Genomic DNA, 22,882 nt, shown 5'->3' with positions numbered 1-22,882 from the left:
GCCAGTTTCGATTTAGAGGGGTGAGACCAGGACGACATTGGCTTTAATAAGAAAACTATTCAAAAACGGAGTGTGGCTGGCTGCAAGCTGAAGATTCGAGTTGGGCGTTACTAGAAGAGCAAAGAAAATAACTGGATCAGTGAACATACTGGACTGAAAGACATTATTCTGAATGTAATAAGTTCGAAATGGAGGCCAGCATGACATGTGGCCTGGCAAACGGACAGGAGGTGGAGCACCGACGTTCTTTACCCATTTTCAAAAGGTAACAGATTGCGACGACGATGTAATGTAAAGCAGGTAGGTGACGTCAGGAATGGATACCACAGTCTAGACGAGTGCCTCATCCAGCAGCAGATGTCACACAGCTTATTACACGGTCGTGTCACATTAATGTGACCACCGCCTATGCTCGACGTCAATGAGTAACAGCCACTCACAGACGGCAGGTGGCGGAACAGGAAAGAAAATCACTAGTAGTGGTACAAGGTACCCTCCGCCGCGTACCGCACGGTGACTTAAGGAGTATGTATGTAGACGCAGAGGTAAAAATCTGCAGTTCGGACTGAGATGTGCAGCAACCGAAAGAGCTGTTCTTACGGTAATCAAGCAGGTGTGCTGCAGGCATGCTTTTATTTTGCTGGTTGTTGCAACTGTCTCTGTCTGTAGCTCAATAAGGACTGTACAAGGAAAGACACAGGAAAGATCGAGCTCTCTATTTCGGCATTGTTCTGTATTGGTTCACATTTCCCGAGACTACAAAAAAACGCCAAAACCACCCCCACGACAAGAAAAAGGTATACTTTCCCACGAACGACGTGACACCCAAACAATGTACACTCAGTTCCACAAGAAAGTGTACGCCGTTATCTGTATGAAATAAAAGACACTATTATAAATATATGTTTACATGAAAATACATGTTATTACTAATAGCACAATTACCTAATCGTTAATCCAATCGCCGCCGTTATCGATTATAGCTTGGCACCTTTTTGGCATGCTTTTCACGAGATTTGCGCATATTCTCTCGGTAACGATCGCCTTATAGTCCTGATTTTATAAGACAGCTGATTTAAGTTATATATTGGCTTTCCTTTAAGCTTCATCTTAATATACAACCAAATATTTTCGATCGGATTTGCATCCTGAGACACTGCAAGCCAATCCATCGTGGACAGCCCATTGTCTTGACCCACTTCGCAACTAATGCCTTTGACTTTCTAAGAATTTTCCCAGCAGCTCCGTATCAAAGCTTTGGTCCTTATGGATGATTTACAAGTAACACTGCCTCGTGACGCTTCAGATATTTTGCACTCATTTTAAACTACAAGACAAAACAAAACATTCATCTGTCACTTGTTTATCTACACACTGTGCAAAAGCGCACCGAGTACGGATTCGAGACCACTACCAGAGATGTCGCTGCGGACATTATATTTAAAATTATGGCGTTAACTTTCTTGTGGAACTGACTGTAGTGTTTACTAAAGACAGATGTTTCCCATTCGGTCGAGTAGAGGTCGAGACAATCATTTCTAGGAATACTTGATAATTTTGAAATTAGTAAAATATTTACCCTACATTCCAGGTGACGGCAAGTGCCCATTCTTGCTCCCCCCGCCCCCTCTCTTCTATCTGATGCCTATATACTTGTACCTATGTAGACTTAACAGGTCCGAGAGTAGCCTGTAAAGTGATATAAACTGATCAAACAGCTGAAGATGAGCTCCTAGGGCTCGCAATGGACCGTGTATTGAAATAAGAATCACGATTAGTGATTAAACACGGCTTGTTTTCATTTCTATAAAAAAGTTGAAAATTGCAATTCTTGGCCAGCACATACCTTCTCGGTAAAACTAATGTGCTGAGACATCACACGTGACGGACGTTCTCTTGGTGTACGTTGGGAAAATGACGGCGCTCGTAGGACTGGGCACAGTTGCGACTCTCTAGAATAGCAGCAGAGCGGTCTCCGTGGTCGAGGGCAGGGCTGCGCGATCGGAGCACAATGCAGCTCGGCTGGGTCGCCATGTAAGTACGTTCGTGTGTGCGTGAGTGCGTGCACTGGGCGCGGAAAAACCCGTCCGACCGGACAGGCGCAACCTCCTGCTGCCGGCTGGGCGCCGCTGTCGGGAACTCATCCCTCACCCTTTTCTATCGGTACATGCAGAACAACATCGGGCTACAATCACATTCGAATGCTCCAGAAATGTGGATGTTGCACGATTCGACCAGCGGGACAAATAGACTTACAATGAGGCACCGTTCAAACTCAGGTGCTGATAACGCTGTCGCAAACAAATACGCAACATTTCCGTGTCCTTCACAGTGATAACTCATCATCTTATACAAATACCCTACAAGACATGGTAACAACAGTAAGCAGGAACAACGGATATGCACTCTGGTGTCCGTTCTACCCGTCGCCGAAAATCGCAACTGTAATGATTTACATACCCGCCGATCGTGTGTTCACATACGAAGTTACAGTGACATACGACCATGTCTTCTCGGTATCAGGCAGCGTATTTTTTTCCTTTTTCCACAGCTTGTCCAACAAGTGATACAGGAGTTGATATTCTGGGCCTTGGTGACATCATCCGCCAGGAAACCCCACTTCTGATTACTTATCTAACATCAGGTAACTCAGCCCCGTTCGGTTCAGAGGACGCTACACCTCTAAAGGCAGACAGTCGACTACGGCCATTTTCTTAGAGGGTTGGTCCTCAATTTCGCCAAGCGACTTTATTCCTCCCTAACTTCGATCCTATGCAGACATCTCTTCCTGGTTCGCAACCATTTCTTTGCGGCATAATTTTTGTCTTTCTTCTTTTCACAGTGGCAACAACTATTTGTTTTTGCAAACTTGAGGTTCAAGAAGAAATGTTATTATAATGAAACAAGCTAAACTTTGTTTATTTGATGCCACAAACACGAAACCGAAGTTAAAATACACGTACTAGCGCTAGTCTTATAATTGCAGACATTACGTATGATTATGCATTTTAAAAACAGAAGAAAAATATCGAGATATGAAACACACTCGTATGCGAGACACCAGTGGGAGGATTCTCGGGATTTAACGTTGTCTTTTTGGATACGCCACACAAGGTACCGTTGTTTCCTGTGCGAATTGGAGGGCATTTTCTCACAGAAACGTTGGCCGCACAGTCATTAACTCCTGGGAAGAAAAATTCTGCGCATGAAAAACTTCTAGAGCTACTTTTGCTTGAACACGGAACATAAAATCGAGGCTTTTGTAAAATTACAGCTTTAAACGTATATAGCTCTGCATCGCTTACGTAGAAAGTTCCCCCGTTTCAGTTTCAAAAAAGTGAATACTGTCGTATTTATCGATTCACGTACTAAAAAAATGGTTCAAATGGCTCTGAGCACTATGGGACTTAACATCTGTGGTCATCAGTCCCCTAGAACTTAGAACTACTTAAACCTAACTAACCTAAGGACATCACACACATCCACGCCCGAGGCAGGATTCGAACCTGCGACGGTAGCAGTCGCGCGGTTCCGGACTGAGCGCCTAGAACCGCGAGACCACCGCGGCCGGCCATTCACGTACTAAAGGACAAGGAATATTTTGAATGGTTATCTGGGAAATTCCACAGCAACAAATTTCGATGAACTTTTATATGATCTGGCAGACTGGAATAAAAAATTGCAGTATAGTATGTTACTAAAAATGTGTTGTTTCCAATTAGTCTTGGATTTGTTCCAGTCAGCTTGTAGCGATGTGAACGATGAAAATGGTGAACGCTTCAGCAAGATATTTCACTGATGGGACAAAGGCAGAAACTTTGGAATGAGCTAAACAGTTGGTTACCGATATCAGTTATTGTGATTAACTTATTTTTCGTTAACGGTTATTTATAACGGTCATAAACAGCTGCCAAAAATAACTTAGTCATACTACCAAATGCACGAACAGTATCCCTCTGCATCTGGAGTAAGTTATTGCGGATGCCGTTATTTATTAGAGTAGCAGTTACAGAACGCGTACCAGTTACTGCGGTTATCAGTAACCGGCAGCAGTTTCTACTGAACTATGCAATACTGTCATTCTTGAGCCGAATAGGTATCCAGAACCTTTAAGTTAATGATGTTTCACTTTTAGCAGCGCAGAGAAATTTTTCGCGCTCTACACAAGTAACAGTACCAACGAGATAACAGCGTCGTTTATTTCTCTCCAAGGTTTACTTTTGAGAAAAACTAACGAAATAATCCGTACATCGATCTCTGACAAAGACAAAACTTCGCAGGATGAAAGGAGGGACAAAATAAAGGGACACCTATTTTGGCGTAGGTGGCAACACTCAACAGCTTATGAGATAATGACAGGTACAGTTCAGACGTGACTATCAGGTGTTTTACGAATACCTCAAGTAAATGTCTTGGTGGCTTTTTGGATAAGAGATAAGGTTCGAATTTTTGCGATCCGTGTTCCAGTCCAGTCTCGCGCTTTTTTTTCTCTCCTTGCAATCTACTGTTCGTGTACGCCTTTATGTTTCGTCATTGTGAAAGTGTGTGACAGCAATAATTTTCCTGACATCGTGAACTACAATGGAATTACTGACAAAGGTATTTCAAACCTTACTGAAAATAGATTTTATCATCTTATGTCTTTGTATTATAAATCGTAACTGAAAATCAAAAAACACATAAATTGTAGTCTCTCAATGTTTTTTTTTTTACTACGGGCTCTTTGTCGATTAAATCAGAATACTAGCATGCTCATTAAAAGTAATTCCGCTAACGTGTACGCCATTCCGTCAATTCTACGACGTACACCTTTACCGAAAGTTGAAGAATTACTTTCGCTGATTACTGAAGTGCCCTATTCTCACCGCGTAGCGAAGGGGAATCACAAGTAGATGCGATCCAATTAAAATACACGTCTTGGTCCATCGTCAGTTGCAGGCTCCAGATTTCGAGGAAATGCTTCACTGTGATTTGCCGCGAAATTATTGCCAGATCGCGAAGTGTTTAGCAACGTTAACGAGGTTGCTGTCTCTAATGACATTTCTATTAAAAAATATGACTGCGGCAATTGTGCGTTCGCTCGTTGCTCCGAATTTACAGGCTTCGAATGTTTTTGTGATAGATATCGTGGTGGGCGATGCACTGGTCTCTTGAAGTACAAAACTAAAAATGTAATAAAAACTTTAAATATCAGAAATTATATTTTTTTCATTTTCAGTTACTGTCAATGATATAAGTTCTTCGATGACTGAATATATTTTTAATACGATTTGAGAAACTTATTCCTTTCGTCAATAATCCCATTGTATTAAAAAAAAGATACTGGTGTCACATACATCCCACCAACTCAAGATACAAAAAAGGAAACAAATAACATTGCCTGGATTTGAACACAGGGTGTAAAAGGGCGTGGTTAGGTGTGTCTTAAACCACTATGCTACCAACCCAATTTCTCTGGCGCTGCACAAGTATGCTGATGAACTGGTGTTCAAAATTGAAGCGCCGTTTTCTCGGAAACTGTTGAGTGTTGGCTCCTAAGCTAAAATAGGTGTTCCTTTATTTTCACCTTTCTTTGACACTACGAAGTTTGGCCTATGTTAGAGGGCGACTTATGGAGGTTTCCCCTTGTACGAGTGTGGTGATAAATGTTTGAATCAGGTTTTAAAAACTGATCGGAAAATTGTTTTAGCTTTCCACGTACTAAATTTCAGTCTGAGACCTAACATTTCCGTGTACATTACCGTTTTTCAGGCCTCTCTCATAGTGCTACCTGCAAATAGGATTGCTGGCATTCATTGCATGCTCTCAGTCAGTACTGCGCATGGTATAATTTTCTGGGACGATGAAACTAAGGAAACAAAATATTTGTTCTATAGACTCCAATTATTCAGTATTTCATTTACCAGTAACCTCTAATATTTTTATACCTTCCTTTGAAAATAACCATTTATTCCATTAATTATCTCCGTGCATGATGATGATGATGCCATTTGGTTTGTGGAGTGTTCGACTGAGTGGTTATCAGTGCCTGTACAAATTCCAAATCTCTTCCACAGTCCAGTCTCGCCACATTTCCCTAATGATGATGAAATAATGAGTACAACACAAATACCTGGTTCCCAGCGGAGAAAATCCCCCATCCGACCGAGAATCGAACCCGGGACATCATGATCCAGAGGCAGCAACGCTAGCCACTAGACCACGAACTGCGGACCTATTTACCTGGAAGTACGAATATCGTAAGGTCACTGAGCTTGATCCATGGCCACATAGAGCATGACCGAATTGGTTCAAATGGCTCTGAGCACTATGGGACTTAACATCTGTGGTCATGAGTCCCCTAGAACTCAGAACTACTTAAACCTAACTAACCTAAGGACATCACACACATCCATGCCCGAGGCAGGATTCGAACCTGCGACCGTAGCAGCCGCGCGGTTCCGGACTGAGCGCCTAGAACCGCTCGGCCACCCCGGCCGGCCATGACTGAATTAGCACATTGATCGGTAAATAGGTGGCGCGCAGTATTAGCAGTTACCAGTTACTTCAAAGGTAGTACGAACATTACCTGGTCAGTGTACTCATTATTCGTGGTAAAACAGATGGTGATGGCGAGTACGTGTTTAAGGAGACCAAATGACTAAGATCATCAGTCTCCTATTCACCCTCTAGGACAGAAGCGGTGTACCAAATCTGTCTGTGTACAGAGAAAAGTCTGTTTGCAAGTGTGAGAAAGTATTCTAAACGTTTACCTAGCGTGTATCTTAGGTGGAATATGGGAACCAGTACGGTATTCAACTAGTGGGATGTGGGAAACCGCCTAAAACCCACATCCATGCTGACAGTCACATCAACGCCTCGTCGTTAACCTGCCGGGCAGATTCTGTACGGGAGTGGCATCCCTCCCCGTCACGAAAGCGGTCGCGTTAATACTTTTTGCTATTCGGTCAAGTGGTAAACCAGAACGAGAACCAGACGAGAAGAGGAAGTAGTGAAGTAGGACGTACAAACGTTGTACTACAAAGGGAATGCAATCTTGTAATGGTTATTACTGCTGGATGCTCAAAATGCACACTCTACCAACAGAGTATCAACGTTTACTTTATTTCCACGCCAAGAAGCACATCAAAGCAGCAGGTAAAATAAAACTAAGATTTAAATTATCATCAACTATGCTCGCCTCCTTTCTATGACTCAGTGCTGTGTTAATGTTACTACGAATAAAGACATTTGCTGTGGTACCTGTGCACGTGGGTGTGAAGCGTTCAAAGTGTGAGAAGAGGATTCCCGAGTAGCTGGGCAGCAGCGCAGCCACTCCCCTCGCTATCTCACTCTGGTCCTCCATTAAAGATGAGACTAAGCATTGTCATCTGCTTGTACCACAAACCACTTTGACCAGTGGGAAGACCGCAACATATATATATATGAGAGAGAGAGAGAGAGAGAGAGAGAGAGAGAGAGAGAGAGAGAGAGAGTGAGAGGGGGGGGGGGGGGGAAATCATGATGAACGGAAAAAATTATTAATAACCTTACAATTATACACCGTCAATATGTATATATGTATTGGTGTATACTATAACGCACGTCTTTCATTTAAATATATAACTGTTATCGAAGTATATTTAAATGACAGATATACGTTGTAGATGCTTTGTAAAATTGGGAGTTTACTAGCAGGCAGAACGTCCCGAGTGCAGAGAGATTCGATCTGGTTTAAAGCAAAAGTGAAAAGCATTTGTCATGCTTCATATACAATAAATGCTAATAAAAGACCTACACCCTTTCCATGTTTTATTATAAAAGAATATTTTCTTCCTATTTTGCGCATTGTGTTCGCCTCTCGCACATGGGAAGTGGAATGGAGAAGACAGCAAAGGCACATCGTACTTTCAGTTTATGGACAAAACCATTTGCCTTATACTCCTCCTAGCTGAACTGTGCGATATTTGAGGCCACCATAACTGGTTACCTCTCCTGATATAGCTTACTGTTAGCTCATTCCACACATATTCAATCATTTTTTTAAGACACGGTCGTCTTTTGTGATTAAAGCTGTCTATTCATGAAATTCACTACGCCAATGTCGACTGTCTGGTCATTTTCAAGTGGAATACAGCAACATTTTGTACTTCAGCACATGTCAAAATTTTAAAAATGTCTGATATGATGATACATGTACACACGTAAGACAGTTTTAGAATTGTGGCACGTGCTGAAGCACAAAATTGAACTGTACACCACTTGAGAATGGGTAAACGGTCGAAAATGCAATAGGGGATTTCACGAATACATAGCTTTAGCTGCCAAAAAATGACGATGATTTCCGTCAAAAAGGTTTATATTACTGTGAACCGCAGCCACGAAAAATCAATACGTCTGTCAGTAACGATGACCAGGCCATTAGAGACAGAACCAAATCCTACTTGGGAAACGACGTAGAAGGAAGTCATCCGTGTCCTTTCAAAGAATCCATCCCGTCGTTTTCCGTAAGCGATTTACGGAAACAACTGCAGTAGGTGAGTTCTACAATAACCAAACAAGAGCAGTAAGTCGTAACTAAAAATCAGCATTCACGAACAATGTCTGAAATGCACAGTATAACAATGTACGAATGTACACTGTCCAATCATATTAATGTGAGCACCTGCCAAAAGCCTGTATAACACCTTCTGCAGCGCAGGCCGCTGCGAGGTGTGCAGGAAGAGTGTCAATGAGGTCCTGGAAGATACCGACAGGGAGTGAGGCCATGATGACTCCAGTGCCGTAGCCAGCTGCGCTAGGTTTCTCGGCTGAGGATCCACAGCGCGAACAGCCCGATCGAGGTGGTCTCACAGATTCTCGATTGAGATTAAACCCCGTGAGTTTGGTGGCCAGGGGACCCACCTCTCTGTCGCTGTGCTTCAGTGTTGACAGTGGTCCACATCTTGTTGGCCTGTCCGTTTTTAACCACGCCCAGGCAGACGTTTGCGCTGCCTGATAGGCTCCCTGCACTTTTATCGGATGACGCCGCAATGGCAGACTTAGTTTTGAGTTTTATTCGCGCAGGGAGCTTTTATCGCTCAATCTAAGGGTTCGAGTCCTTTTTTATGTTGAGTCTGGCCTTTGGCCTCTGGTTTTAGATTGTAGTTTTTAGTGTGTTTCCGGTGGTTGGTTTTTCCTTCTTTGTTTTCATCATCGGCCAACCACTGTCACTCTCTGTGTGCTTTTAATTCCTTTTGTCTAATCTTTGTCTGTGTCTTTCTGGTTCTGTGTCTTCCCTTGTCCTCTCAATTGCTTGTTTTTTTATTCCATTATTTTTTATTTTTTTATTCTATTGTATGGTCGTGGAACAAGGGACCGATGGCCTTTAGTATGGCCGTGGAACAAGGGACCGATGGCCTTTGTAGTCTGGTCCCTTCAACCCTCTGCAAACCAACCAAGCTCTTCGAAGCACGCACGTACACTGAGAATTGCGTGACATGTTGCGATGTCCTGCTGGTTCATGCCATCGTACCGAGGAAAAACAAACAGCATATAGGGGTGGACATTGTCCCCAAGGATAGATGCATACTTGCGTTGATCCAGTTAATCAATTGTGCCTTCCAGGACGACGAGATCACCCAAGGAATGCCACGAAAACAGTCCCCACAATATAACACAGGGTGTTTGCCTTCAGAAATTTTACGCCGACTACGCCAACGGCCGTCTGCCCCATAGAGCATAAAACCTGATTCATCTGAAAGGGTCACCACTCAGTGGATGTCTAGCTGCGGCACTGGCGTACAAATTCCTGCGATCGTTGCCGATGAACACTGTCACCACGGGTGCATGAACCAGGCGCCAGCCGTTCTCTTAACTGCTGGTAGCCGCTGAATTCATCGAGGCGGCCAGTTGTGTTCAACAGCTGCACTTCTGTTCGCCTGTACACTTCTCCGCAGCAGTCGTTCACCCCTCTCATTTATTACCCGGGGTGCACCACAGTTGCCTGGGCGCCGTTTTGGACAGCGCCACTTTGCCACCCACGGTGTACTTTAACAACGAGGGAATGCCAACACTTCACAAACTTAGCCGTTTCGGAAATGATTCCACCCTTGGCCCTTTTGGACGTCAGATAAATCGCTCCATTTCCGCATTACGACAACGACTGTACGGCTTGCAGCCTTCCCCCGACGTAGTTTTTATACCTTCCGCTGTTAGTACTGCCACGTGCCGTCTGCGAGTGGTCATTGCACGTTGACGTCGAACACAGGCGATGGTTACATTAACGTGACTGGACCGTATAATATAGCTTGGTAGTGCAATGGGTAGTTGTCAACTAAAAATTCTAAGTCGGAATTAAATACTACGTCGGTTGCGCAATTTTTTTGTCACTTACCGCTGTATTCATGTACGGCAATGATTTGTTAAGGTGGAAAATGGGGAGCCGCGCAGAGGTTCGGAATCCACGTTAAACTAGAGATCCCGCTATAACTGGCTGTTCATTTCAAAGGACGGCGGAGGCCAAGGGCAGACACCTCCAATAACAAAAAAATGCTTCAAATGCCTCTGAGCACTATGGGACTTAACATCGGAGGTCATCAGTCCCCTAGAAGTTAGAACTACTTAAACCTAACTAACCTAAGGACATCACACGCATCCATACCCGAGGCAGGATTCGAACCTGCGACCGTAGCGGTCGCGCGGTTCCGGACTGAAGCGCCTAGAACCACTTCACCACACCGGCCGGCTCCAATAACACCATGTCTAGTAGATTACTGTCGTGTTCAAACTAACCTTGACGTTGAGGGCAGCTTTATCTTTAACCCAAACTCGTTACATCGTACATCTCGTCTGTAAGGAAACAGCCGTCACTTTTTAGCTGTCGGCTACGCATGTTCACAGCTGTTATAGAGAAAACGAAAACTTGTATGTACTCTTGAATTGTGAAGTGACCTCTCTCCTTCCCTTCCAGACGAGTACAAGTGTTATGTAAGACGCAGTCTGTGCGACAGACGCCGGTTTCGCGAGAGTTATGAGGTGCTTTAGATGCTCCCTAAAGAAACAGCATTCTTCCTCTCCGCGGACTCTGCGAGAACCAAGCTGCGGAGGAATGCTAAGGCGCCATCTTTACCGAAGAGAATTTCCGATGAAGGGGCGGGAAAAAAGAGGAACGATAGAGAGGGACGACGGCGACCACCACCAGCAGCTTGCATTGGCAAAAAAAGTCGGCGGCGGCGTCAATAAGCGATGGAGGGATCCTGAGAGGAGACGGGTGGAGGTAAGGAGGACCCAAAATAAAAGAATGTGCCGTGACTCAGCGACGGCTGAACCGGTGGGAAACTGCCGTGGGAGCAGACGTTGCGGCGCGCGGTTTTATACCAGGCAACCCCGGTCCAACAGTACACTAGACGAAGAGCACTCACCCCATCTTCCATTTGGCTGGCCCATATCTGAATCAGATATGAACTGATGTATTACGTACTCTCTTCCTCGTCTGTGTGTGTGTGTGTGTGTGTGTGTGTGTGTGTGTGAGAGAGAGAGAGAGAGAGAGAGAGAGAGAGAGAGAGAGAGAGAGACAAGATGCAATGCAGTACAGAAAACATTTTCTAGGAGTCCCCACACGCTCAATATTTATTGCTCATAACCGCGAACCGCGCAATAATATTGACCATCTGAGAGCAATATTGATGGTTTGCGCAATGCTTTGAAGGGGACTGCAGAGCTTTAAGAATAGTGACGCTCGCTCAGTATATTTCGCATTATATTGCACGGTATACGGACGGAACTGCGCAATACACGGCAGTTCCTGCCGACATTTCGTAATCTGCGAACTTGATCAACTGATCCACCGACGCCATTGATGTACGAACACAACAGGAAAGACCATACGAGTCCCGTTCCAAACAGGAACCAGTTAGTAAAGGAAATTAGGAGATGTCCTTTGCAAAGAAAACCCTTGCCTTAGGCGATTTCGGGAAATCACGGCGTGAGATCAGGACTGTTGGAGATAACGGATGCTTTCCTCATCGTCCTCAAGAAGTTCGTCATCTAACGACAGCAATGCCATTTCCTTTTCTGAACAGCAGTTGTCAACACGCTCTCTGCAAGGCAGCTGGACATTTACAGTCCTTGCACGGAGGAGGGAAAACTGCAGAGCTCCTCGTGGGCCGCAGAACACAGCCAGTCTAAGTTTCCAGCATAATGGGTCAGTTTGAATTTCTGCTCGGCCCAGATCACATTCTTACGTTGCTCTGGGGCAAGCTTCGTCTCCTCGACGTAGTGTTAGCCGCAGTTTTCATCCTCCGCATACAATGCGTAAATGAAGATGATTGTCTCCCCGTTCGTAGCGGAGGACACATTGCAAATAGTCAATCTTTGAGAATATATGATAGGGAGTGTTTTGTCGAGACAGTCGCACTGTCACGTGGCGGTAACCGAAGCTGACCCAAGTGCATCTGTACGACGGTCATTCCGAAACTAATGTTTCCCATTTATTTTCATGGAAACCACAACAGATAAAGAGAGTACACCAACACAGTTAAATAGAACAAAATTTCAGTTACGTACTGTAATTTCTCCACATAGTCACCAGAAATCGGTATGCACTATTGCCAACCATGAACAAGATCCTTCTTGTTGCGCTTGTGAAAAGCTGAACCAGCAGAGTGTAGCCCCACCGACTTGCGGTTTTGAGAAAAGCATTTGAGTCTGGAAAATGTTGGCCGCGTAAGCCACCTTTCATAGGACAAAGAATGTGGAAGTCTGAGCGTCCTAAATCAGGACTTTATAGTAGATATGGTACGACAGTCTAGTCAAATTTGGCAACGAGTTCTAGCGTCGTAAAACTGTTGTGGAGCCTGGCGTTGTGTCCAAACGAAAATTGGCCTTCTCCTCTGGCCCTCTGAAAATCTGGGCTTGAAGCCTTTTCAATGCCGTCTAGTCCGCCGCGGCAGCTGCGGGGTCAGAGTGGCTGGATGCCAACCGAAGGGGACCCCGGCTTCGTTTCCAGTCCATTTCGGGGATTTTCTCCGCTCGGGGACTGGGTGTTGTGTTGTTCTCATCAGTTTATCATCGCAGACACCCAAGTCAGCTAAATGGCGTCAATTAACAAGACTTACACACAGCGGCGTCGAGCCGCCACACGTCGGAAAGAAAGTGCCGTCCTGTAGCGTTCTGAATCGATAGTTGTTTTAGCCTCCGAGATATCGAAAAGAATCACACCGTATCAATCCTGGGCGGCTGTGCACATCAGTTTGCCTGCGAATTGCTACTTACTTGTTGGACAATTAACGTGTTGATAATCTGTGGATTCTCTTTTGGATTCCGGCTTGTGGTGGTCGCACCATGTTTCATCTCCGGTGATGATGTTCAGAAAATGTTCATCTTCAGCCCCGTGTTGGTCCAGCAGGTTCCGACAAATTTCCATTCGATGAATTTTTGGTCTCGTGTAAGAATTCGCGGGACCCATTTCGCACACACTTTGCAATACCTAAGGTTCTGTAACATCTTTGTCTTCGGCTTTACAGCCAACATACAGCTGTACACTCGATTCCTTGGACGTAATCAACCAATCATCACAGGTGAGTTCATCTAGAGGAGTGGCAGCTGGGGTAGACTGGCGTGGGGCTTGCAATGTCTTGCAGCGTCTTCATGCGCCTTTAGCAAGCGCGGATGGATTTAGTTTGAATCAATTTATTCAGCAGTAAGGAATTCAATGACACATTACTTTCTTTCGATCAGGTACCACGGTCCGACAGTTTTTGAAATGACAACATTTCCGCCATCGACTGCAATTGTTACTGATTTTCCACTATTGGTCTATTTCGGCTATTATACTATTTACAAGTGTTCATTGACGTGCATAAAAACAAGCAGATGAGTACACAGGTTGGCGGTTTGTCCTCATGCACGTCAACATAAAAATGGCATAATAGCCTAAAGTAGTGGAAAATTAACAATCGCCGGCCGAAGTGGCCGTGCGGTTAAAGGCGCTGCAGTCTGGAACCGCAAGACCGCTACGGTCGCAGGTTCGAATCCTGCCTCGGGCATGGATGTTTGTGATGTCCTTAGGTTAGGTTTAACTAGTTCTAAGTTCTAGGGGACTAATGACCTCAGCAGTTGAGTCCCATAGTGCTCAGAGCCATTTGAGCCAATTAACAATCAATATAGTTGATGGTGGAAATGTTGTCATCTCATTGACACATTTATGTTTTACACGCACTTTGATGTCAGACACTGGATGAAAGCACGTCCTGCTGCTGCTATCTCTCGTAGGACAACGAAACCAAAAGGCGGTTAAGCGGGAAGACTACAAAACAATAGGGCTTGGAAAATCAAAATCATCACAAAAAAACCAGGAGCCGTTAGTTTCAGAATGACCCTCACAGATGAGGATTCATATAACCGCCGGCCGGTGTTGCCGAGCGGTTCTAGGCGCTTCAATCTGGAACCGCGCGACCGCTACGGTCGCAGGTTCGAATCCTGCCTCGGGCATGGATGTTTCTGATGTCCTTAGTTAGGTTTAAGAAGTTCTAAGTTCTAGGGGACTGATGACCTCAGGTGTTAAGTCCCATAGTGCTCAGAGCCATCTGAACCATTTTTATTCATATAACCCAAAATGGCGGTGCGCTCGTATGTATCCGGTATTCAGTAGTGAGACAGTAGTCGCCAACGGTGGTCGGTATCTTGGAACGCGGAGGTTTATTGAAACGGCAATAGGCTGGCTATGTGGCCAGAAGAAAGGATGAGACGGACACAAGTGATGGTGCTGTAGCGGAGTGCAATAACGAGAATAATGCCTACCAAGACACTGACTCGCTGGTAGCACCTCGCACAGGACAGTCCAAGATCGCATCAGCTGGCGACAGGTGCTGAAATATACCTCGACATGTTACTTGAGAAGGTCTTGTTATACAAATGGTTGATGGCAAACTGGATATGGAAAACTGGACAATCCTCCAGCGGTAGTCAGTAGCTATCACGCTGCGGTTCGTGCGACGGTACCGAGCCCAGCCGAGGCTTGGCCGTGATTGCGTAACTGGCGGACAGCGCGACTCCGCGTAGGCCGGTGCGGCGCGGTCAGCGACCCCCGCGGATGACTGCTGAGGCGTGTAGCCAGTTACACACACACACACACACACACACACACACACACACACACACACACACACACTCATTACTCCTCTCGTAACGTCCGCCATAAAAGCGACCGCTGCGGACCTTCGGGTATTTTCCTCCACTAGCACGGCTGCATTGTCTGATCTTCAGCCTGCTCTGCGGTTATTCCAGCAACTCTGAGAACTAGGATAGATAGCACCACTTATAGTGAAGTGATTATGCCACAAAATTAAGGGACGTGCCACGCTGTAGAACTACGATACCAGAAGAAATACTATAATATTTGAAGCAGGAAGGAGTACGAGAAATATTAAGGTTATGTAACAAAATAAGCTCTCATTTAACACCGTGTAATTTCGTCCCTGGACTTGATAACCACCCGGATTCGGTGACGTATATCCTAGCCGTTTCAAGCCACTTGCTGACGATCTGATCGCGCAGTCCCACCAAACTGCGAGGATTCTAATGCCGCCGTTTTACCCGCTGTTCTTAAATGTCCCACAGATTATCTAAGGGGCTCAAATCAGGTGATTTTGCAGGCCAATCGAGATGAAATAAGGCGGTGTGTGTTCAGAAAACCAGCCACATATTCTTCCAGCCCGATGACCTTTGCTGTTGTCGGCCTGAAAAATAAGGAGTGGGCAATGGGCAATGGCCTCTCGCGCGGTGACTGATTCAAAATGTTCATTGCATGCAGTTTTCATCGCAATGTTCTCTAGCTAACTGGTTCGGTTGGACCTTCATTCCCCGCCTGCAGTAATTCTTGTCGGGTTTGGAACCAATTTTGATTCACACGCCGTGAAACGCGTCTCCGGTCCCTCTCAGTCGGGATCTTTTTTCGATCACAACTCTGACGTCGTGTTTCGTGGTCACCTGTATTACGCCACTACTTGTAGACACCCTGAACAGTCCGCCACGAAACACCAACTCCGGCGACTTCACACACGGTATGGTCATGGGTACGGACAAACACGACTGCCCATTACTGCCACACTGTCCGTCCTTCTATTGGCCCATGTAAAGTATTAAATTATCATGTCTGCATTTTATTGTAATTCTAAATATTAGTACACTGTTTTAATAGAAGACTAATGTATCTGTTGGGACGTATCTGATGAAATGTGGTAACGAACATTGGTTTCCAACCAGAATACTTTTTACGCCAGCAGCCACTTTCACTGATCGAGAAAAGGCTCCTCTACACTTTTCCATGTACTACGGTATCATCAACGCGCATCCCAGTAACCCTCTTTCGTCCATTTACCAACCATTCTCCTGACTACACATCCCGCTCAACATCATTTCATTTTCAGTCGTAATGACATCTTTCACACAGATGTGTTCCGATATCCTTTTATTTGCTTTCTGTCTCTAGTAGCAATTCGCAACATGCATCTCTTCACCACTGACTGAACAGCCTTTAGTATAGTTTTAGTATTTAAAATCTGCCTCACCGTCACATGCCCAACATGGTAATACAGACTGATATTGACTTCTGTTTCGTTTGAAATGGTAGACTTGTACACTCTTCTGAAAACTTCGTTCTTTGTTCATCCAGTCGTTGTCAAATGTTTCAAATACAAAACATCATCAAATCATTCTAGAAATTCACTGTTAATTTGTAAAATTTTCATGTAATAAACTGATTATACATTGTTGTAGTCACTTTCGAATTTGTTCATGAAGTTCTTCCATTCACTGCTAAAGCTTATCTGCAAAAAAATGGTTCAAATGGCTCTGAGCACTATGGGACTTAACTTCTGAGGTCATCAGTCCCCTAGAACTTAGAACTACTTAAACCCAACTAACCTAAGGACATCACACACATCCTTGTCCGAGGCAGGATTCGAATCTGCGGCCGGAGAGGGCGCGCGGTTCCAGACTGAAGCACCTAGAACCGCTCGGCCACACCGGCCGGGGCTTATCTGCAAAATACACAAAGAGTACAATGTGATCAGTAGCAAATAAATGTATCAGGAATGCTTCATTCATCCGTATTCCTTATTATGGAATTCACTCTTTGGAATAGTGAAGATAGCAAGGATAACATACGAAAGGTACAACTTGTATCGAAAACAGACTGTAGTCATAAAGTCGAAGGACGTGAAGGACAATAGCTGTGAAGCGGGTGAGAAAGAGTTGTAACCTATATGCCATATTCAATGAGCTCAAAGAGCAAGCAGACAAGGAAATCGAGGACAAAACTGGTAATGGAATTTACGTTCAGGTAGAGCAACAAGAAACTTTAATCTCTGCACTTCACTGTAAAGCAAAAATGGCAAAAACCTTGGAAAATCAATTGAATGAAATGGAGAGTGTGTGGAATAAAAAACGACAGAAGACGAATAGCAGCAAAAATAAGTGAAGGACAATGAAATGTAATAGGCTTAATTCAGGTGATGCTGACGGAATTAGTTTGCAAAATGAGACCGTAAGAGTAGTATTTGGTCGGAAAATAACTGATGATAACCAGAATGCAGACGATAAAAAGTGCAGACTGGAAATAGTAAGAAAAGTGTTTCAAGAAAAAAAAATTACTAATAACGAGTATAAATTTTAGCGCGAAAGGGTTTTCTCTCGAAGTACGAGTGTGGGGTGTAGTTCCGTACGGGAGGGAAACGTGGACGATTAACAGTTCAGCCAAGAAGAGAATATAAGCTTTAGAAATGTGTTGCTACAGAAGATGGCTTCAGATGGTTCAAATGGCTCTGAGCATAATGGGACTTAACTTCTGAGGTCATCACTCCCCTAGAACTTAGAACTATTTAAACCTAACTAATCTAAGGACAGCATACACATCCATGCCCGAGGCAGGATTCGAACCTGCGGTCGCGCGGTTCCAGACTGCAGCGCCTAGAACCGCTCGGCCACCCAGGCCGGCTGCTAAGAAGAATTCTGAAGAATAGGTGGGTAGATCGGAAGATTAATGAGGGGATACTGAAACGAATTGGGAAGGAAATAAATTTAATAGGCCACATCATAAGGCATCTATTTGGTAATGGAAGGAAGTGTGGAGAGTAAAAAAAAAATTGTACAGTGGGACCGTTGTTAGAGTATAGTAAGCACGTTGAAACGTGTTGCAGTGGTTACGCAGACACGAAGCGGGCGTGGAGAGCTGCACCAAACCAAACCAGTCTTCAGTGTGCAGACCACGAGAATAATAACAACAACTAGAAAAAGAAAATGATTTAGACGCTATCAACATTGATGTCACTGATAACATTGATATAGTGTACAAGAAGCTGGGTGTAGTAAGGAACCGACTGTAAACATGTTGAAGTCCCGCCCTAATCCTCCTTCCGGCGTAATGACTTTAGGAAAAACTCAATCAGACCTGGTTTTGAGTCTTGCACCATCCCAAAAGAAACCGAGCCATTGTCTCAGCCGGTGCACGACCTTGAACGTTGTTTACGAAACGGCTTGTGGCGACCTCTCCTGTCAAAGTGGCCGTCGCAACCGCAGCCTGCGGTTTCGTCCGTGGCGCCCGTTCGTGACGTACCTTTCGCCGCTGCGCTCAAACGGGAGTGATACTGAGTGGCAGTACAGCGGAGACGGACAAAGGGTTGCCTCCGCTAGGGCGGAAGGGCGTGCGCCGCGAGCTGGCCGCCGTTTGGCCGCCTGAATAGTCCGCCGAGGGCGGGCTGCGCGCGCTGAATGGCGGGCCTCCGCAGAGGACGGCCGGGTATTCAGGGAGGAGGGGGCGCGGCAGTCGGTAGCGCTCGCAGTTCCAAAGCATCGCTGCTCCTCCACACGAGAGCCCGCGTCGCGTCCGCGTGCCGCCGTGGAGGAATCAATGCGTCGCAGCTAAAAGAGTAGAGTCCATAGAATGTATCGGTATGCATGCAACAGCATGCGCTACCAACATAAGCCAAAACGCAGCGCATAAAAACGAAATTTTTCCGTGGCTCATACCTCGGGTTATGTCGGTGACAGAAAGGTAGCATCAAGTGTTCGGCCAGGAACGTCTTACTGTAACTATCCTACGGTACTGGATCAATTCTACAATATTACGCTCTTCCTTCAGCTTAGGGAAATTCAGCAAATCGATTGGACCTCATTGCATTAGATGTGGTCCACAGTGCGCCTTAAAGGGCTTATTGAGTCACCATTCAGTTCATGGACCGTTCCGGAGAACATAACAAATAAAGCGTTTTTCACCGTTCCTTCGCCGTCAGCAGCGAATATCTAATTAACTAACAGCTGCAAATTTTAATGGTTTTTAAGGGTAGGCATTAATCTGGAAGAGCCGGCCGCTGCGGTCGAGCGGTTCTACGCGCTTCAGTCTGGAACCGCGCGACTGCTACTGTCGCAGGTTCGAATCCTGCCTCCGGGCCTCGGGCATGGATGTGTGTGATGTCCTTAGGTTAGTTAGGTTTAAGTAATTCTAAGTTCTAGGGGACTGATGACCACAGATGTTAAGTCCCATACTGCTCAGAGCCATTTGAACCATTTGAACCTGCCCCGGATATGGATGTGTGTGCTGTCCTTAGGTTAGTTAGATTTTAGTTCTAAGTTCTAGGGAACTGATGACCTCAGATGTTAAGTCCCATAGTGCTCAGAGCCATTTGAACCATTTTTTAAATCTGGAAGAACCATCTTTCCGTTTCCAAAAATCTTTGTCAGTTATCGAGAAACACCTCAAAATTATGATTTTTGGTTTCCAAAACTGAGACGGTTAGGCACAGAAAATGGCTGACATTTTTAAGTTATACTCACAAGATCCCGATCACTAACAGCCTTGGAAATTTCACTGTTTTGTTATCCGTTTCCGAGATACAGAGATTCAAACTTGGCCTACTTATACATGTAAAATCCGCTCTGAAGCGAAAACTTAGAGAAATATGCTGTAAAACGCCTCCGTTATCATCAAAAAAGTTGTGGGAAACCCATGTTGTAAGACTGAAGCACATGCAAAATATTTGTGACGTAAAATACGGTTGGAGGTGTAATATTAGTTTCGCGTTATTTCAGTTCCGTGTGGGTAAAGTATTAAAATTTTACTGACCCATAAGGTTGTTTTCATACGAGTCACAGGGAAATCAGCGAAAAATTTCTCCTATCGGAGCACAAAAAAGGCGAATATACTCCTGTTTAAAAGACTCTGACTGAGAAGTAGGGTGCCAGTTGCCTCATTGAAAATTCTGGCATGATAACATAAAAGCGCTTTTCTATGCTGAGAGATAAGGAGGTAGTGGCAGTGGAAAAAAGATGGAAAAGTAATAAATAATGGAAGATAGCAAATAGTGCTTGTGGTATAAAAAGAGTGCAGAAGACAATGGTACAGTACAGAAAAAGAGGTACACAGTGGGAGTGGAACATAGTTGATAACGACTGAACAGAGCTAAGAAAAGAGTGAAGGAGACAGTAATAGTGGGAGAGGAATAGAGAGCTGGAGACAGTGGAAGTGGGTGAAGGCCAGTGATGACGAGGGACAGTCTATGAGAATGACAACGAGGAAGACAGAGATAGTGAGAAGAGATAACACCGGTGGAAATGAATGAAATGTGCGTGCGGCTAGAGCCTCCCGTCAGGCAAATCGGTCGCCTGGTGCAAGTCTTTTTAGCTGGCGCCACTTCGGCGACTTGCGTATCGATGAGGATGAAATTATGCTGAAGACAACACAACACCCAGTCACCAAGCGGAGAAAATCTCCAACCTGACCGGGAATCGAACCGGGGTCCCTGGCATGGCATTCTGCCGCACTGATCACTCAGCTATGGAGGCGGATGGTGGGAATGAACGAATGAGGTAGCAGTGGGAGAGAGCAAGAGGGAGGCAGTGACAATGAGAAGAAACAGTAGCAGTAGCAGCAGTGACAGAGAGAGACACAAAGACATAATGACAATGAGCTGGGCTGAATGAGCGAGAACGGGCAAGAGGCAGTGCAGGAGTATGAGCGACTTACAGCGATGGACTAGTGAATGGGTGTGAGAGAGCTACGGTCTCGCGGTTCTAGGCGCGCAGTCCGGAACCGTGCGACTGCTACGGTCGCAGGTTCGAATCCTGCCTCGGGCATGGATGTGTGTGATGTCCTTAGGTTAGTTACGTTTAAGTAGTTCTAAGTTCTAGGGGACTGATGACCACAGCAGTTGAGTCCCATAGTGCTCAGAGCCATTTGAACCATTTTTTTTGAGAGAGCTACAGATAGGGGAGCATGTGGGGATGTGACATGAGTTGCACGTTAAAAAGGGCGCGAATACTTTCGTGTGCCAAAATTTTTTTGAAAATTTTTAATGGTGCTGCATGAGGAAGCTGGTACCGCACTTTTCAGTCAGAGTCTTTTAATAAACAGGAACATATTCACCTTTTTGTGCTTCAATATGAGAGTTTTTTAGCTGGTCATAGTTACTAGCGAATAGCAACAGGGCTGAAACTGCACGACAACAGAGGCCAAAACATTACTGTAAACATGGTTCCACATACACACCGTTTGCCGGCCGAAGTGGCCGTGCGTTTCTAGGCGCTGCAGTCTGGAACCGCGAGACGGCTACGGTCGCAGGTTCGAATCGTGCCTCGGGCATGGATGTGTGTGATGTCCTTGGGTTAGTTAGGTTTAACTAGTTCTAAGTTCTAGGGGACTAATGACCTCAGAAGTTGAGTCCCATAGTGCTCAGAGCCATTTTTTGAAACACACCGTTTGAGAGGTAACTGCGAATGTGTGACTACGAGCCGCCACTGACTTCAGTAGGATGTATTGGTACTTGAAAGAGAAACATTTCAATTAATTCCCCATCTAACTGGGCTTACACTTCATGGATGGTCCAAGGATGGGGGATGTTATTGATGGGGTTACAACATTTTGCTGGTATTGCAAGACGGTACCTAACGCGGTAACATAGTCCGAGATGGACAGGCCCAGCAAAGCTTGTACCTTCACCTCCTAGGTCACCTGACCTCAATCCTTTCGATTTTTCCGTTTGGATCATCTAGACACGTAAAATTCCATTTTAAAAAGCGATGCTTTCCATCGACGCTGGGCGTCGAATGAAAGACGTGATAAGCAGTGTTTGTTTGGGCTGCCTATGAATACACATTGCTAAAACGAAATTGCAGATATCTGCCGAAACAGCGGATGGTTAAATTGGCTCTGAGCACTATGGGACTTAACATCTGAGGTCATCAGTCCCCTAGAACTTAGAACTACTTAAACCTAACTGACCTAAGGACATCACACACATCCATGCCCGAGGCAGGATTCGAACCTGCGACCGTAGCGGTCGCGTGGTTCCAGACTGACCGCTCGGCCACTGCGGCCGCAAACAGTGTAGAAAATGCGCCTAACTACAGGAGAGACACCCTGTATGTTCTGTGTGCACTTACACCGTTTTTCATCTTCTGTTGTGTAAAATATTTATATACCCATCATATTACGGATTAACAATGGTAGTCCATTTGACAATTGCCCTATGTAAGAGCTGAAACCGGCCATGGACTTAATAAGAGTTCTTATTAGCAAGTGGAGAGTTAGGAATTACCACCCCAGGACACAGTGAAACTAATAATCACACTCCTTTGCTTTGTGAAACCACAGTCAAACCAATGTGCAAACATACGGCTATCTCAAGAACACGGCACTTGAAAACCAACGATTGAGTCAAAGTCCCGGTAGCTTCCCATAATTCTCGCGCGGGGAGTGTAAAACCGCGCTCAGTATGTTGTAACGGCGAAAGATACGACTTGAACGCCGCACGGCGGCGCGTAAGCAGCACCGTGGCGCCTGGGGCGCCGGAAACGAAACAGTGGGACGTGCCGACTACTCGGCCTCCCCACGCACGACCAGCAGCTGCGTGCCGAGTCTTGCCTCTCA

The 22,882-nt window shown here is 45.2% G+C and overlaps 1 protein-coding gene across 2 annotated transcripts in view; it reads right to left on the bottom strand.

Annotated features, from left to right (window-relative positions):
• The window catches only part of LOC126236182 (FERM, ARHGEF and pleckstrin domain-containing protein 1), a 724,813-nt gene that overhangs the window by 558,664 nt on the left and 143,267 nt on the right, over positions 1-22,882 (bottom strand). Inside the window, exon 1 of one of the 2 annotated variants that reach the window (XM_049945282.1) lies at positions 1,847-1,961. The exons of the other annotated variant lie outside the window; for it this stretch is intronic. The gene's annotated coding sequence lies outside the window, so the exon portion shown is untranslated. Of the gene's footprint in view, positions 1-1,846; positions 1,962-22,882 lie in introns of those variants that run through there. 2 annotated transcript variants of the gene reach the window in all.

This window comes from Schistocerca nitens, chromosome 2, assembly GCF_023898315.1.
Source record: "Schistocerca nitens isolate TAMUIC-IGC-003100 chromosome 2, iqSchNite1.1, whole genome shotgun sequence".
Taxonomy (NCBI): domain Eukaryota; kingdom Metazoa; phylum Arthropoda; class Insecta; order Orthoptera; family Acrididae; genus Schistocerca; species Schistocerca nitens.
The sequence above is the reverse complement of the archived record's forward strand: the minus strand, read 5'-3'. Positions and strand labels throughout refer to the sequence as shown.